This window comes from Ptychodera flava, chromosome 4 (genome assembly GCF_041260155.1).
Source record: "Ptychodera flava strain L36383 chromosome 4, AS_Pfla_20210202, whole genome shotgun sequence".
Taxonomy (NCBI): Eukaryota; Metazoa; Hemichordata; class Enteropneusta; family Ptychoderidae; genus Ptychodera; species Ptychodera flava.
The window spans coordinates 22,209,343-22,224,643 of NC_091931.1; the positions used below are offsets into that span (position 1 = coordinate 22,209,343).

Here is a 15,301-nt window from a genome sequence, read left to right on the forward strand (position 1 = left end):
CTGGTATATAGCACAATGACTTACTCTCAAGATCACAGTAACGCCGCTGGGTTAAAATTTAAGTCACCGGAAGGGGACGAGGCTGCAAATTTAGTGAGCAGTAACCTGAAAAAGGAGTTCGACGAAAGTCCATCAGATTATAGTTTAATAGAAAAGGATCTCACCAGTATTGACAACATTCTGGAATTTCTATCGAGTGAGGCGAACTTGACGGCCGACGAGTGCAAACCGGAGATACTGAACAAACTTACGGAATTAAACAACATGTATCGTGTCTCGGAAAGCACGAAGGTGCAGCAGTTTGCAAGCTATCTGGTCAAGAGAGATTATCCAAAGTTGTACATGACAATGCACAAGCAATGGCATTCGCTGATGGATAAGGACCAGACAGGGCAGGGATACTTTCAGGCATGGGACGAAGCGACGTGGATTCTGACCATCACATGCGATTCGTCGTGGCAAATGTGTCGGGCTGTCGGTAAGGTGGGACTGGTGAAGATCCTTATCGAGGAGCTCGAACTGATGAAAGGGTACGCCTCGCAGTCAGAACGAGACGAAGGCAAGAACAAGTATTGTGAAAAAGTGCTCGCCACCCTGCACAATGTCATACGCAACTACAATGACAACCGTGGCTACTTCCGAGACGCAGGGGCAGTTGCCTTGTTTCAGTTTTTTTTAAAGCTGGACGATCACGTGTATAGGGCACTGGCCTTGTTGACGTTGTCCTACATCATCGATGACGAAGAGAACGACAAAATCAACACGGGAAACGAAAACATAAAATTCTTAGTCGATTTACTGGCCTCCGCTGTTGATGCGGATGACCACCGTGAAAAGAAACATCTATTTCATGTGACCGAACTGGTGGATGGGATGACGAAGCTGGCTTTAAACGATAATAATAAGGTAAGACGAGGAAAGGCAAGAAAAATGAAAAGTCTAAATTGTGAAACTTAGTCTGACATCCAATTGTTCAGGTAATAATGATATCGGCGAATAACCACATAGATTAAAGAGAAAGCATACAGATTGAGAGAGATCAATACATCTGGACAAACCAACAAACGAACACAATTTGTAAAGAAGAGTAAATGATGTGAATAAGTAAATAAATGAATGTATAAGTAAGTAAATACAAACAACTTATCTCACACAAATGATACGATTAGTCTGGTGCCGATACTCTGTTTTTTGTGCCGAAACCCTGATTTTTGGTCGAACGAAAAATTTCGGCCCACAATGGTTCTCGGTGGTTTCTGTATCTTTAAAGCCTGCTGAATCAGGATCTGCATGATGCCACCCTGGCACCCTTGGCATTTTAATATATTCAAGATGGCCGCCAAGATGGCCGCCAAATATGTAAATGGTGATATCTCAGTTCTGTGAAATGTTATCAAAATGATTTTAGTGTCGTATGCCGGGTAAACAGGGCCAAGGAATTCATTTCTTTCATTGCCGAACGTGTACAACCCTTAATTTGCATAAAATCCAAGATGGCTCCCAAAATGACCCAAAAACAGGTAAAATGCCATATCGCAGCTCCATGAGAAGCTGTTGGAGTCATTGTGGTCTCCTTTACCAGGCAAATTGGGCTAAGGAACTCATATCTTTCATTGCCTGATATGTACAACCCTTAATTTGCATAAAAATAATCCAAGATGGCTGCCAAGACGACCTCAAAAACAGTTAAAATGTCATATCTGAGCTCAATGACTAGCTGTTGAAGTCATTTTGCTCTCCTTTGCAAGGTATATTGGGTCAAGCAATTCATATCTTTCATTAGCTGACATGTGCAACACTTAATTTGCATAAAAATCCAAGATGTCAGTATGTAACAAGTCATATCTCAATACACTATGCCATTGATTTTGGTGTCTTTCGGCATGTTTTACGGGTCAAAGAATTGGTATCTTTTGTTATATTTGCTGTAAAATCAAACATGAAAATCTGAAATTGATACTCACAATCCAAGATGGCTGCAAAGCTGGTTTCCACAACAAATATCAAGGTATATCTTAGCTGAAATTGCATCCTAGAGACTAATACATTAAGGGTTCAAGGCAGAAGGATAAGTTTCTTTCGTTATATAAAATGTAAAATATTTCATTGAAAGCCAAAATGACCACCCAATATCAACTATGGCCACAAAAATGGATGCCACAAAAACATTGAGTCGCATCTTAACCAACCAAGCATTCTTGAGACCTACTTTGTTTTGTTCCACAACAAATATCAAGGTATATCTTAGCTGAAACTACATCCTAGAGACTAATACATTTCAATATTGGTCGCAGAGTTTTCATTTCTTGTTTTCTTGTTTTCATGTTATCCCTCTAAAGTTGTACCCTTACCTTTGCAATCATCATGCTGCAAACAATTTTATAGTTTCTGCCATAGGGGCATCAAGAATATGAATGTTTTGCGCTTGACACCCATCCAAAGCACTTTTAACAGTTTAATTGCAGTCCAATTATCCAATCTTTAATTGAATTGTTGTTGTTTTTATAATTAAACATATAGACACCTTGCTCCTCCGAAAGCAACCTTCATCACTAGTCCAAATCCACTACCTGACATAAAAAGGTCTATACTGATAAACATGTGCAATTTTCCTTGTGTCTCGGAATGAAACCGAAAGTACATAACAGTGCTGACGTGTTTCTTATCACATCACTTCTCCAATAGATGGATTGCAGACTAACCTGTACTGTTTTGATGGCTTGTGCCAGCTTTATTAGACTATGATAAGAAACATACCAACAACCAAAATGTATGCATGCAAAGAGCCACAACTGCTAGGTGCCCATGCTGTGTCTTGTTATGGTGCAGTGGCCTACATGCTAGCCATGGGAGCCGCAACACACTAAAACTGCAAAAATAACGGGCATAGCAACTGGCACACAATTCATATAAACGTAGACAAGAAAAAATGAAAAAAGTAAAATATTGATGAACATGTAATATCCGCATATATAGATATTCATATTTATCTCTTATCTAATACTATTTTGTTGTTGATTTTTGCAAAATCTTTATTCTACTTTATGATCAAGATCCAAATTGGTTTACGACTTCAATAAAGGCTTACTTTACTTAATTGAACTTTATATATTATATATATATATATATATATATATATATATATATATATATATATATATATATATATATATATATATATATATATATATATATATATATATATATATATATAAAGGAACGGTATTGTGAACAAAGATGGAAGGTCTCAAACGGATTTCTGTGAGTTCGGTTGGCTGAAAGATGAATCAGTCAAATCACTTTGCATTTAACTTTTAGTCAAGGCTAACCAGCTCCCTAGAAGTGCATACATTCATTCCTAATGGATATGCAGGTGACCCTTCATATTCCACAGGAAGTTACAGATGCTCTTTAACTCAACTGGCTGTGATATCTGTATTTTCTGCGAGTATAGTATAACAAGCAACTGTCAATATTAATGGCCCTGCTAATAACAAAAGCGATGAAGGATGATTTTGTGCAAGAATCTTACCGAATTTTACAGTTCTGGTCGAAAAATTGTAAATTAGTATTTTGGTACATTGTTACAGATAAGTATTATAAACGTGCCACCAAATGCCACCAAAATCAATTTCATTAAATACTCAGTCAGCTGAAGTATTACATATTATATGATATGGCAGCTATTCCGGAGATCATATTTTCATTTAATTGATAAATGGTAGGTAAACAGTTCATGTAATGGGAAAAGTGAGTTCCTCGATACCTAGCATGCCGCCAAATATTAAGAATCAATCTCAAAGATGAGCAATGATAATATAAGTTAAGGCTACATGCCTGTTTTGCAACTCTTTGTAGGGTATCGATGATGTTTTGACTTCACTTTTGATATATAAGTTGCATTGAACAGTATTATATACAATTGACCCTTAAAATGTATCCAAAGACGCAAAACTTGGTCTCGCAAGCTACTTAGTAAATAGAGACATGATGTGATATTTATGACACCATCATAAGCATTTAAAGATAAACTGCCTGTTTGCAATGTTTTTGAAAGATTTTTCAGGTCAGATAACAAGAGATTCAAATTCTGCGACTAATAAAACATGACCATACTCATAAAATAGGTCTTAAAGAATGCTTGATTGGCAAAGATGCAACTCACACCTCACTAAATCTAACATTGGTGTTTGTAATGCAATTAAACCGCTCAAAGTGTTCTGAATTGGTGCCAAATGCAAGAGGTTGGAATTCCTGCTGCCTATGAATGACACTTTAGCAGAAACTAGACACTTGTTTGCAGCATGACGGTTGCAAAGCTAAGGGTACAACGTCTGACGGATGACATGAAACCTGGTCGCCATTGTCAAATCAGAAAACCATATCCGCAATGATAAAGGTATTCATAGAATGACTCTGCCACACCCACTTGCGGTCATATATTTAAAGGGCAGCAATATTAAAGATCCTGCTGAAATTGACCTGAGTGACTAAATTGGTGCAAAGATAAACAAGACAGATGACTCAGGATGGCTCAAAGATGACCAAACAAGTAACTTTTCTGCAAGTGCAAAAGCATGCTCAGCAAATTCGCCTCGAATAACTGAAGCTCATTTATTGTGGTTGATTGACAAATGATAAAATGACCCTTCACGTTGTATGGAAAGGTACAGTTCATTATAATTTAATTTAAATGGATGGTTTATAATTATATGAATGAAAATGTGAATTCAATGACCTCTCAAATGGATCCAAACACATACAACCTTGTGTCGAAGATGCTAGATAAATCTTGTTGTAATGTTTTATGAAACCATTATAGCGGCAATGTGGGATAAAATCCTTCCATTAGAAGTAAGATTTTTCCAGCTCAGAAAACAAGTAATGAAAAATCTGCGACCAATAAAACCTGACCAAACATAACAAAATAGGTCTCAAGATTGCTTGGTTGGTTAAGATACGACTCAATGTTTTTGTGGCATCCATTTGTGTGGCCATAATTGATACTGGGTGGTCATTTTTGCTTTTCATTTGTGCATTTTTGCTGAAATATTTTACATTTTATATAACGAAAGACACTTATCCTTCTGCCTTGAAACCTAAATGTATTAGTCTCTAGGAAGCAATTTCAGCTCAGATATAAATTGATATTTGTTGAGGAAACCAGCTTAGCAGCCATCTTGGATTGTAAATATCAATTTTAGATTATCATGGTTGATTTTACAGCAAATATAACAAAATATACCAATTCTTTGTCCCGTAAAACATACCAAAAGACACCAAAATCAGTGGCATAGTGTATTGAGATATGACTTGTTACACACTTAAACAGATATTTGGATTTTTATGCAAATTTTATGCAAATTAAGGGTTGCACATGTCAGCTAATGAAAGATATGAATTGCTTGACCCAATATACCTTGCAAAGGAGAGCAAAATGACTCCAACAGCTAGTCATTGAGCTCAGATATGACATTTTAACTGTTTTTGAGGTCGTCTTGGCAGCCATCTTGGATTATTTTTATGCAAATTAAGGGTTGTACATATCAGGCAATGAAAGATATGAGTTCCTTAGCCCCATTTGCCTGGCAAAGGAGACCACAATGACTCCAACAGCTTCTCATGGAGCTGAGATATGGCATTTTACCTGTTTTTGAGGTCATTTTGGCAGCCATCTTGGATTTTTATGCAAATTAAGGGTTGCACACGTTCGGCAATGAAAGAAATGAATTCCTTGGCCCTGTTTACCTGGCATACGACACTAAAATCATTTTGATAACATTTCACAGAGCTGAGATATCACCATTTACATATTTGGCGGCCATCTTGGCGGCCATCTTGAATATATTAAAATGCCCAAGGGTGCCAGGGTGGCATCATGCAGATCCTGATTCAGTAGGCTTTGAAGATACAGAAACCACCGAGAACCATTGTGGGGCCGAAATTTTTGGGTTTTGTGCTTCGGCACCAGACTAGATTCATTATGACAGGTACCGTAATACTTTGAATTGAAAGCAAATTTTAATGCATTGAGTCATCTGCGAAGAAATTATTCTCACATATTTTTTTATGTTATATTCGCTATACAATTGAGTTACCTTATATCCGCGTAGCCCACGCTGAGCATGAAACTTTCTTGTCTGAATTTTTCAATTAAGGACACCAGACTCAAGCATGATCAGTTTCTTGCACTGCCTGATGTACTCCCGTGGCCCCTTTACTGTTCATTAAACCCACTTGATGCAGACAGAAATTCTGTTCGTACAAAGGCAAAACAGGCTCTATATATCTGGGGTTGTAAATGAGAGTTAATGATTGGCACCCTTTTGTTCAAGATTTAGATACAATGTAACATTACAATTCACTGATCCCTTTACAAGTCCTGTTCAGAAAACTTATTTGTCCTCTCTTTACCATAATCAATGGGAAATACTGGTGTCATTGTAACTTGCAGACTATCGTCTACAGACCAAATGTGACTTTTCTTGTTTATATTTTACCTTATCACAATGTTTTATTAGTTTCATGAAAAAACAGTGCAGTTGATTTTAATTTCCCAAGACACACTGTCTGTATGGGACACACAAGTTTGAGTGATTCTATCGCAGTGATTTCATAAAAGTGTGTTGCTTCAATAAACTAATTATTGCGTAGAGAAATGGAAGTGGTATCTTGTGTCTCAATTTTTAACACGAGGTGCCAATCATTAGCTCTCATGTACAACCCTTGCTGGGTCTGTTATGTCTTCTTACAAGCAGAATTTCTGACTGCATCAAGTAGGCTTAAGGGACTTGATCAGATTGTCGCAAAAGTTCAAGAAACGAAATTTCTTCGTTTACGAAAACTCCCTCCCCCTAAACGAAAGTTCAAAAGTGCGAAATCTTGATATCTGCGTGAGAGTACAATGTAGCATATTGCTATATCTACTGAAGAATATGTTTCCACTGAGCACAACACATCGTCAAGTAATCGATCAAATTTGTGTACTAACCGTAGCATGACACGAACGAGTCGGAAACAGTTACAGCAAAATTTGTAGGTACAAGTACGAGGCGCCAAATGTAAAAAAAATAATTTACACAATCACCCTTATTTCAGAGATAGAACAGCTGGGAAATGTATATAGAGAGGAATTGTATATATATATATATATATATATATATATATATATATATATATATATATATATATATATATATATATATATATATATATATATATATATATATACACATACATACATACACACACACATTCACACACACATATACATTTGTCATAAATATGTATGCATACATTACATACACCTAATCATACTCGCACGCATATAGTGTATTCATTCATACATGTAGAATACATACATACATACATACATACATACATACATACATACATACACACTACATACATACATACATACATACATACATACATACATACATACATACATACATACATACATACATACATACATACATACATACATACATACATACATACATACATACATACATACATACATACATACATACATACATACACACACACATATACATACATAAATACATACACACATACATACATACATACATACATACATACATACATACATACATACATACATACATACATACATACATACATACATACATACATATATAAATACATACATACATACGTACGTGCGTACGTAAGTACGTATAAAGAGGTTGGACTTGGATAAATGTCGAAAATTTACATTGAGCCTCGCTTTCGAGACACAGTTGAAAACATTTACGTTCAACCTCGTTTTCATGCAGCTGCAAAAATTTATAAATATTGGACCTCGTTTTCATACAGCTGCAAAATTGTATATATATATAGGACCTCGTTTTCATACAGCTGCAAAATTTTATACATATAGGGCTTCGTTTTCATAGAGCTGCACAAATTATACATATATAAGACCTTGCTTTCGTAATACAACTATGGTACAAATATGGCACGACATCGGAGCTCGCCTCGTGCATCGAATGTTGCCATGGATGAGTTCGCGGTGTAAACAAAGATGGCCCTTACCCTTAACCCGCTCGCAGTTAAGAAAGCGATGCATAATATGCCTCTACCGTGTATGGAATAATGCACCGGAAACGACGGATGCATACATTCTTGATAAAAAAGAAGATGTATAATAATAATTATTACGAAAATACCGCAAAGTAAGCACTCAGACATTAGTGCAACGCATCGCCAGACGCGCTAAACGCGCGCTAACGACTACATGTACGTGTCTTTATACATTCTTTGCGTATTTTCGTAGTAATAGTAAACTAAACTAGGCTAAATTGAACAAAAGTAAACTAAACTAAACTAATATAGTCAGAATAATCTGATGTTTTAGTGATTTGACTTGTTTAGCTACTAAAGCGGAAGTATATTTGATCTGTTGAGTATGTATGTATGTATGTATGTATGTATGTATTGTATGTATGTATGTATGTAGGCCTATATATGTAGGCCTATATATGTAGGCCTATGTATGTATCTCCGCATCTATGTTGGTAGGGAGGGAGGAAAGAGTGCCTGAGTATGTCTGTCTATCTATCTTTCTATGGCTGTTATCATTTAATGATAATGGCAGATATTTGGCAGGTATAACCATAAGGATAGCGAGTCAAATTTAGCTTAATCATAGTATTGCAGGGCAGCTTATTCTAGCTCGTTGGCTAGACAAATTTTACCATTGGAGAAAACACAACCATGGCTCAGTAGATATGAAGTGTCACCTTTTACATACAAGGAAAAGTGGCAGGTCTGTCGATAGAGCTTTATTTCGTCCTTGTATATTAAAATAAATTATCGTTCAGTATTTTAATTGGCTGCTTCACGTCAGTGTTTATTAGTCCCCCGGACGAAGTCTGAGGGGACTTATGGTTTGGGTTCTGTCCGTCCGTCCGTCCACGAAGATATCTCAGACATGTCTGGGCCAATTTCTTTCAAACTTGGTACAAGAATAATGCACTATGGCATACATATGCACGTCCATTGTTTTGGGTGTGGCACGCATAATTAGTGCTAATTTGCATAATTAGTGATTTTTGAAAATAGAGCTCTGTTTCTTAAGAGATTGCACCCAATGCAAAAACAGTTAGCAGGATCATGTCATTTAATTGCTAATTTGCATTTGCATTTGAATTTTTGTAATTAAGGAAATATGTCTAGAAATACGACAGTAAATTTGATGAAACTTGGTATAGATGTTGATCTCAAAGTGTTGAAATAGCTAACAAAGACATTCAGCAGTCTCTTGTCAATTAATCGCTAATTTGCATATTTAATGAACTTTCCTAATTAGTGTGCTGTGTCCAGTAATATTGCACCAAATTTGATGAAACTCGGTACAGATGTTGATCTCAAAGTGTTGTAGTAGCATGCAAAAACATTAATCATATCATGTCAATTAATTGCGTATTGCATATGTAATGAATTTTCATAATTAGGCTGATACGTCAAGAAATACTTCTTCAGATTTGTTGAAACTTGGTATAGATGTTGAGCTCATCTTGCTTTAACTGTGTATAAGTACATTTATCAGTATAATGTTAATTAATTGCTAATTTGCATATTTAATGACTTTTCCTTATTAGTGTTATACGTCCAGAAATCCTGCATCAAATTCTATGAAACATCGTACAGATATTGATCTTCCAGTAGTGTAAAACTGAATAGTGACATCCTGTTGATGAATTATTTATTGACTTATTTAATGACCTATTGTGATTAGGGTGGCACCCCAGATTTGCTGAATAGGGAAACAATGTTTGTAATGAGAGATCTATATTCTGAATGACTGCACTAAATTTGATGACACTTGTTACAGATGTTGATCATGCAAAGATTTACCAGTCAAGAAAGGCGTTTTAATTTTAGCAGTATCAATAGCTAATTATAGGAAGTCTCTTCTTTACTGAACATGAGGACATTTTTGGTTTACATCTGGCGTTCTGACTTTTTATGTCAAGAGCCATTACTCAGACATGCCTGGACCAGTTTCTTGCATATAATTTGAATTTTGACATTTAAAAAGCCAGGGCATGGCATACCTAATTCTGTCAAACTTGGTGAAAGGACATAGTCCTGTGCCACTACTTGTTCACAATCCAATCCAATAAGGGCATCAGTCACAGACAGGGCTTTGGTACCCGCATTCCTTGTTTCATGCACATCATATCGACTTCAATTTTTAGTCACTTCCAGTGACAAATTTCCAATTACAAGGGGGGGGGGACTATGTCATTGTCAATGATTTGTTTCAGTATATTTTGATAAATATCAGCTGTCAGCATTGACATATTAACGTGCCCCCCTCTTATTACCGTAAATCATCGACAATAAACTTTAGAGAAACACATATCATACGTGTAGAAGTTGCTTAAAATACTGAAACCTTTCGTACGTTTATTTCCATTTTAATCGGCCGTTTTATGTCAAATTCACTTATTCTAACAAAATGTCATGACATCGTGCTTCATATATCTAGTGAGAGCATGTCTTCAGTTAGCGGTAGTCCGATTATGAAGAGCATTATCAATGAGAAAGCAGTTTCCTGTCACAAAAGTGCATCTCGGCCTCAATTTTGACGTGCAATATAAATTTAAAGAATATACTCGGCTGTGTTTGTAATTTTGTCTAAAATATTCAGCTGCCCTTTTATAGAAGAGGTGTACGAAACATCTTGTGATAAACTACGCAGAGTTAGAACAGTGCTATGAGCAATCACGTATACTTGATCAGTTTTATAAAACGTAAATCTGTAGAGTTGCCAATCATGATCGACAGCTAATATGGGAAGACACTTTGACCTTGTTTTCCCACTTAAGCTGATGTCTTAAATGAAAGAAAGAGTCTGAAAAAGTAAAGGTGACTGATGTACCTCTATCAATTTTAACCGTCATACTGACATGTGGATTATATGCCCGGAAGCGATCCATTCTGGTTTACAAGTAAAGATACATAATATATAGAAATAAATTTCAGCTACACGTACTTGAAAGTAAAATACACTTAGGGGTGACCTTGTTGTCTTGACTGGGCAATATGGGTTGAAAAAATGTTTCAGGGAAAGAGCAGAGTCGTTACCTTAATGTAGTTCCAGCTGCCTGACATTTGGTTTCACAAAAAGTTAAACTGACTTAATAATTGTCCGAACAACGCCCGCTGAGGTTGATTTGGTAGAAGTACGTGATCACTTGTTCTGAACCGTTCGTAACAGTGTTGAAAGTTGAATTGAGTCTTGAAATAAGGAAACCAACGCCAGTGGACGATTATTTTACTAACAATTACACTCATAATTGTTGGCCTAATACCGGGAATCAGTTGAAAACAGACCCCCTCATCTGGCGTTATTATGATAACCTAGTACTGGTAGTGAGATATAATCTCGACATCATTATATGCTGTTACATTTTTACGTATTCAGAAACCACAAAGCATTTTGAAATACCTACAATATCAGCGGATGTTTATAATTATTACAAAATGCGTTAACTAATGTTACAAAACGCGTTTTATTACAAAACGCTGATACCCTTATTACAAATCGCGTAAACAATATTTTATTACAAAATGCTGATACCCTTATTACAAAATGCGTAGACCATTTTATTACAAAATGCTGATACCCTTATTACATTTTGCGTAAGTTGTTACAAAATGCGTCATATTACAAAATGCTGTAGTACAGTGTACTAACGCTAAGGCTTGTGGACTCAGTTTACAGGTAGTACAATGCGTGTACCTCTCAGTACTAATTGTCCAATCGTACAAAGTTCTCCTGCTACTGGCGCATATTGCTTGCACTTGTCAAATCTGCCTGTCTTCATTGCAGTTTTCAGCTTGGCAATTTCCTCATCTACTGCAAATTTTTCTTCTACTTGGGTGGCATTCAATGCAACAAAACGTACATATTCTTCAGCCTCGTGCAGATGTTCAGTCTTGTCTTTTCCATCTCTGAGAAGACGAGAGAGTGGATCAGCAATGTTCTGAGGACCTGGTACACATACAACTCTGAGAGTATACGGTTGAAGTCGCAAAACCCACCTCTCTATGCGAGCACATGGTCGAGATCTCTGGCTGTAGATGGCTTGCAGAGGACGATATTCAGTCACCAAGTCAAATTTCATGCCATAAATGTATGCGTGAAATCTCTCACAAGCCCACACTAGTCCTAGTGCTTCCTGTTCTGTCTGGGAGTATCTGCATTCACAATCTGTCAAGCTTCGGCTTGCGTAGCATACCGGAACGAAAGCGCCTTTCAGTTTCTGTACCAACACTGCTCCTAAGCCTACTGGGCTAGCGTCAGCGATTACCTTTGTTGGTGCGTCTTTATCGAAGTATGCTAAGGTTGTTGCCTTTGTAAGACTTGTTTTCAGTTTTGCAAATGCTGCTTTCTGTTCTTGACCCAAATGGAAAGGTACGTCCTTTCTGGTGATTCTCCTTAGGGGTTCTGAGATGGTTGTGAATCTTGGTATGAACCGGCTACTGTAACTAATTTTGTCAATGAAACTTCTCACTTCAGATGCATCTTTAGGTTCTCTTGCTTCCATTACTGCTTTAACTCTTTCCTGTGTTGGCCCTATGCCCTTCTGAAACAGCAGTATTCCCTTGAAAACAAGCTCATCCATGTCGAATTGGCATTTCATCGGAATGAGTGTTATTCCGCACTCACGTAGCCGTCTGATGACTGTATGTAAACAGTGATCATGAGTTTCTTGATCAGGCCCATGAACTATAATGATTGTCATCTGATATATTCTCGATGCCATCGATACCTGCCAGAGCAGTAGCAATTTCATGCTGATACAGCTCACCAGCTGAACTTACACCAAAGAGCAACCTCTTATATCGATACAGTCCTGTGTGTAGCAAAAAAAAGTAATCCACGGGATTCTGCAATAAGCTCTATATGGTGATAACCCCATTTTTGTTCCAATTAGCTGAATACTTTTGAGCCGTTAATATTTTGTAGAAGTTCATTCACTGTGGGAATAGGGTGTCTACCACGTATGATTGCCTCATTGGCTCTTCGCATGTCTATGCATAGTCTGATGTCATTTCCTGATTTGGGTACTACAACGACTGGGTTTACCCAGTGTGAGGTCAATCGACTGGTTCAATTATGTCCAAGTTACGCAGCTTATTAGTCTTTGCCTCTACCTTGTCTATCAAGTTGAATGATGTTCGTCTTAGAGGCTGTGCTACAGGCTCTACAGTTGGGTCAATGTGGAGGCTCACTTGTTGGTTTTGAGTTTTCCCACACCAGTGGAAACATCTGGGTATTGTTGCTGCAGGCTGTCTGCCATATTTGTTAATGCTGCAACATTTGCACCTATGCCAATTTTCAATACGCCTAGTTTCATTGCAGTGTCCTTGTCAAGTAAAGGTATACCTTTGCCATTGATTATCACAAATTCAGCCCTGGTTGAATTTTCACCGGCTCTAACGTCACTTGTGAAAGTGCCCTTGACCGATAATGGCTTCTCAGATCCATATAGGTATAGTTTCCTGTTTACTGATGCAGCTTGTGACATACACTTTATCCGTTCGGACTTCAGTCGCTCCCATGTCGGCTCATCAATATTGTTGCTCGTTGCACCGGAGTCTACTAGCATTTTGAGTTTCACACCACCAATGTTTATGTCAAGCATGTTTGATATATTTTGACTGTGAAATCATAGTCATGTTTAGAAGTGTCCTGTGGCTCCTCGACTGCGTTGATTATAGATTTAGTCTTAGTCTCTTTTAATCTACATGCTTTGGCAAAGTGATTTTTGCCACCACATTTCCTGCATGTCTGTCCTGTTGCAGGGCATTTAGGATCGCGCCCAAAGTGTCCCGTTGATCCGCAGCGGTAACATGTTTTCTCTTTCCATGCTCTTGTTTCTTTATCTTTGCCCCGTTTCTTGGGTCTATGAGGGTGTCCGTTTTTCTCAGTCAGTCTGTTGACGGTTTCTGTATCTCCCCTCTTTACTGAAAGTGCAGCCATTTGTACTTCAACCTTCTCACACTGATCTAATATTTGAAGTGTGCGTGTTAGTGTTAATTCCGTACCTTCTTCCAGTAATTTCCGACGTACGTAATCTGATGAGCATTTATTTAAAACTGCATCCCTGAAATGGTTGTCATTGTCCACGCCAAAATTGCAGTCTTTGGCGGCCTTTCTCAGACGAGTAACAAATTGAAGTACTGTCTCACCTTGTTTTTATACGATCAGGTGAAATGTTTGTCTGGCGAATGCTGGGTTACTTGAAACACAAAGTAAGTATTTAACGCAGTCACAGCTTCACTGTATTTAGTGGCGGTTCCGTGTTTGATAGCGTTGAGAAAATGTCCTGTACATCTGTACATCAAATTTACCTTCATCCATCATTGTGCATGGGTTTATTGCACCAAGATTTCAGTATTAAATATTTTTCTTTATTCTCTTAATTCTGTAGACCGCGAAAGTTAGTTGCACAGCTGATGGATTGCAGCGGCCTCAGTGAACGAGCATTGTATGGTTGATGCCAGCAAGGCTACGTGCAGCCCTGATCTGCAGTGATCTCACCTGATAGCAATACCACGATCATTGTTGAGGCTAGCTTACAGGCACAAAATAAACCGGAAAGTTCAAATGCACTTGAATAGCACAAGCACCAGCACTATGCGTGTATTAGCTTTAGTCTTGCCAGGGTGTAGCTGCAAAACTTGCAGCTCACGGGCGGCCGTACGCGGTCTTTTTCTAATGTGTTGCTGTTCAGCGCCGGTCGCTACAGGCCGGCACTGCAAAGCAAACACATCAGAAAAGCCGGCGCACGGTCCGTGGGCTACAATAATTGCACTTAGCCTGGGTCATTCCTAGCCCTGCCATGGTACGTTCTCAGCTCCATGGCCCTGCGTACGATACTATGTTTTCCTGGCACGGGGCAAGAGGCCTACCGCCTCCCGTTCACCACTGTATAATACTGGGAACACACAGCATTGTATGCTGAGCAATTAGAATCCTTCTATGGTCTTGTGAAACACACAAGCCCTGCTGTGTGCAGCAGTGTGAACGCAACGTCTATTATGTAAATCCACTTGCGACCGACATTATATGAACATTTGGAAGTCACTATCATGTTTCGAAAACGAGGATGTATATATATATATATATATATATATATATATATATATATATATATATATATATATATATATATATATAAATATATAAATTTCCGAGTCCCAACTGTGTGAAAATGATACTGTATATAAAATTTGGCAGTTGTATTACGAAAGCGAG

General features: G+C 37.6%; 1 protein-coding gene across 1 annotated transcript in view; it reads left to right on the forward strand.

Moving 5' to 3' along the window:
- Positions 1–443: 443 nt before the first annotated feature.
- Positions 444–15,301, forward strand: part of LOC139131195 (uncharacterized) — a 28,613-nt gene continuing 13,755 nt past the window's right edge. The window contains exon 1 of the mRNA XM_070697162.1: positions 444–906. The gene's annotated coding sequence lies outside the window, so the exon portion shown is untranslated. The remainder of the gene's footprint in view (positions 907–15,301) is intronic.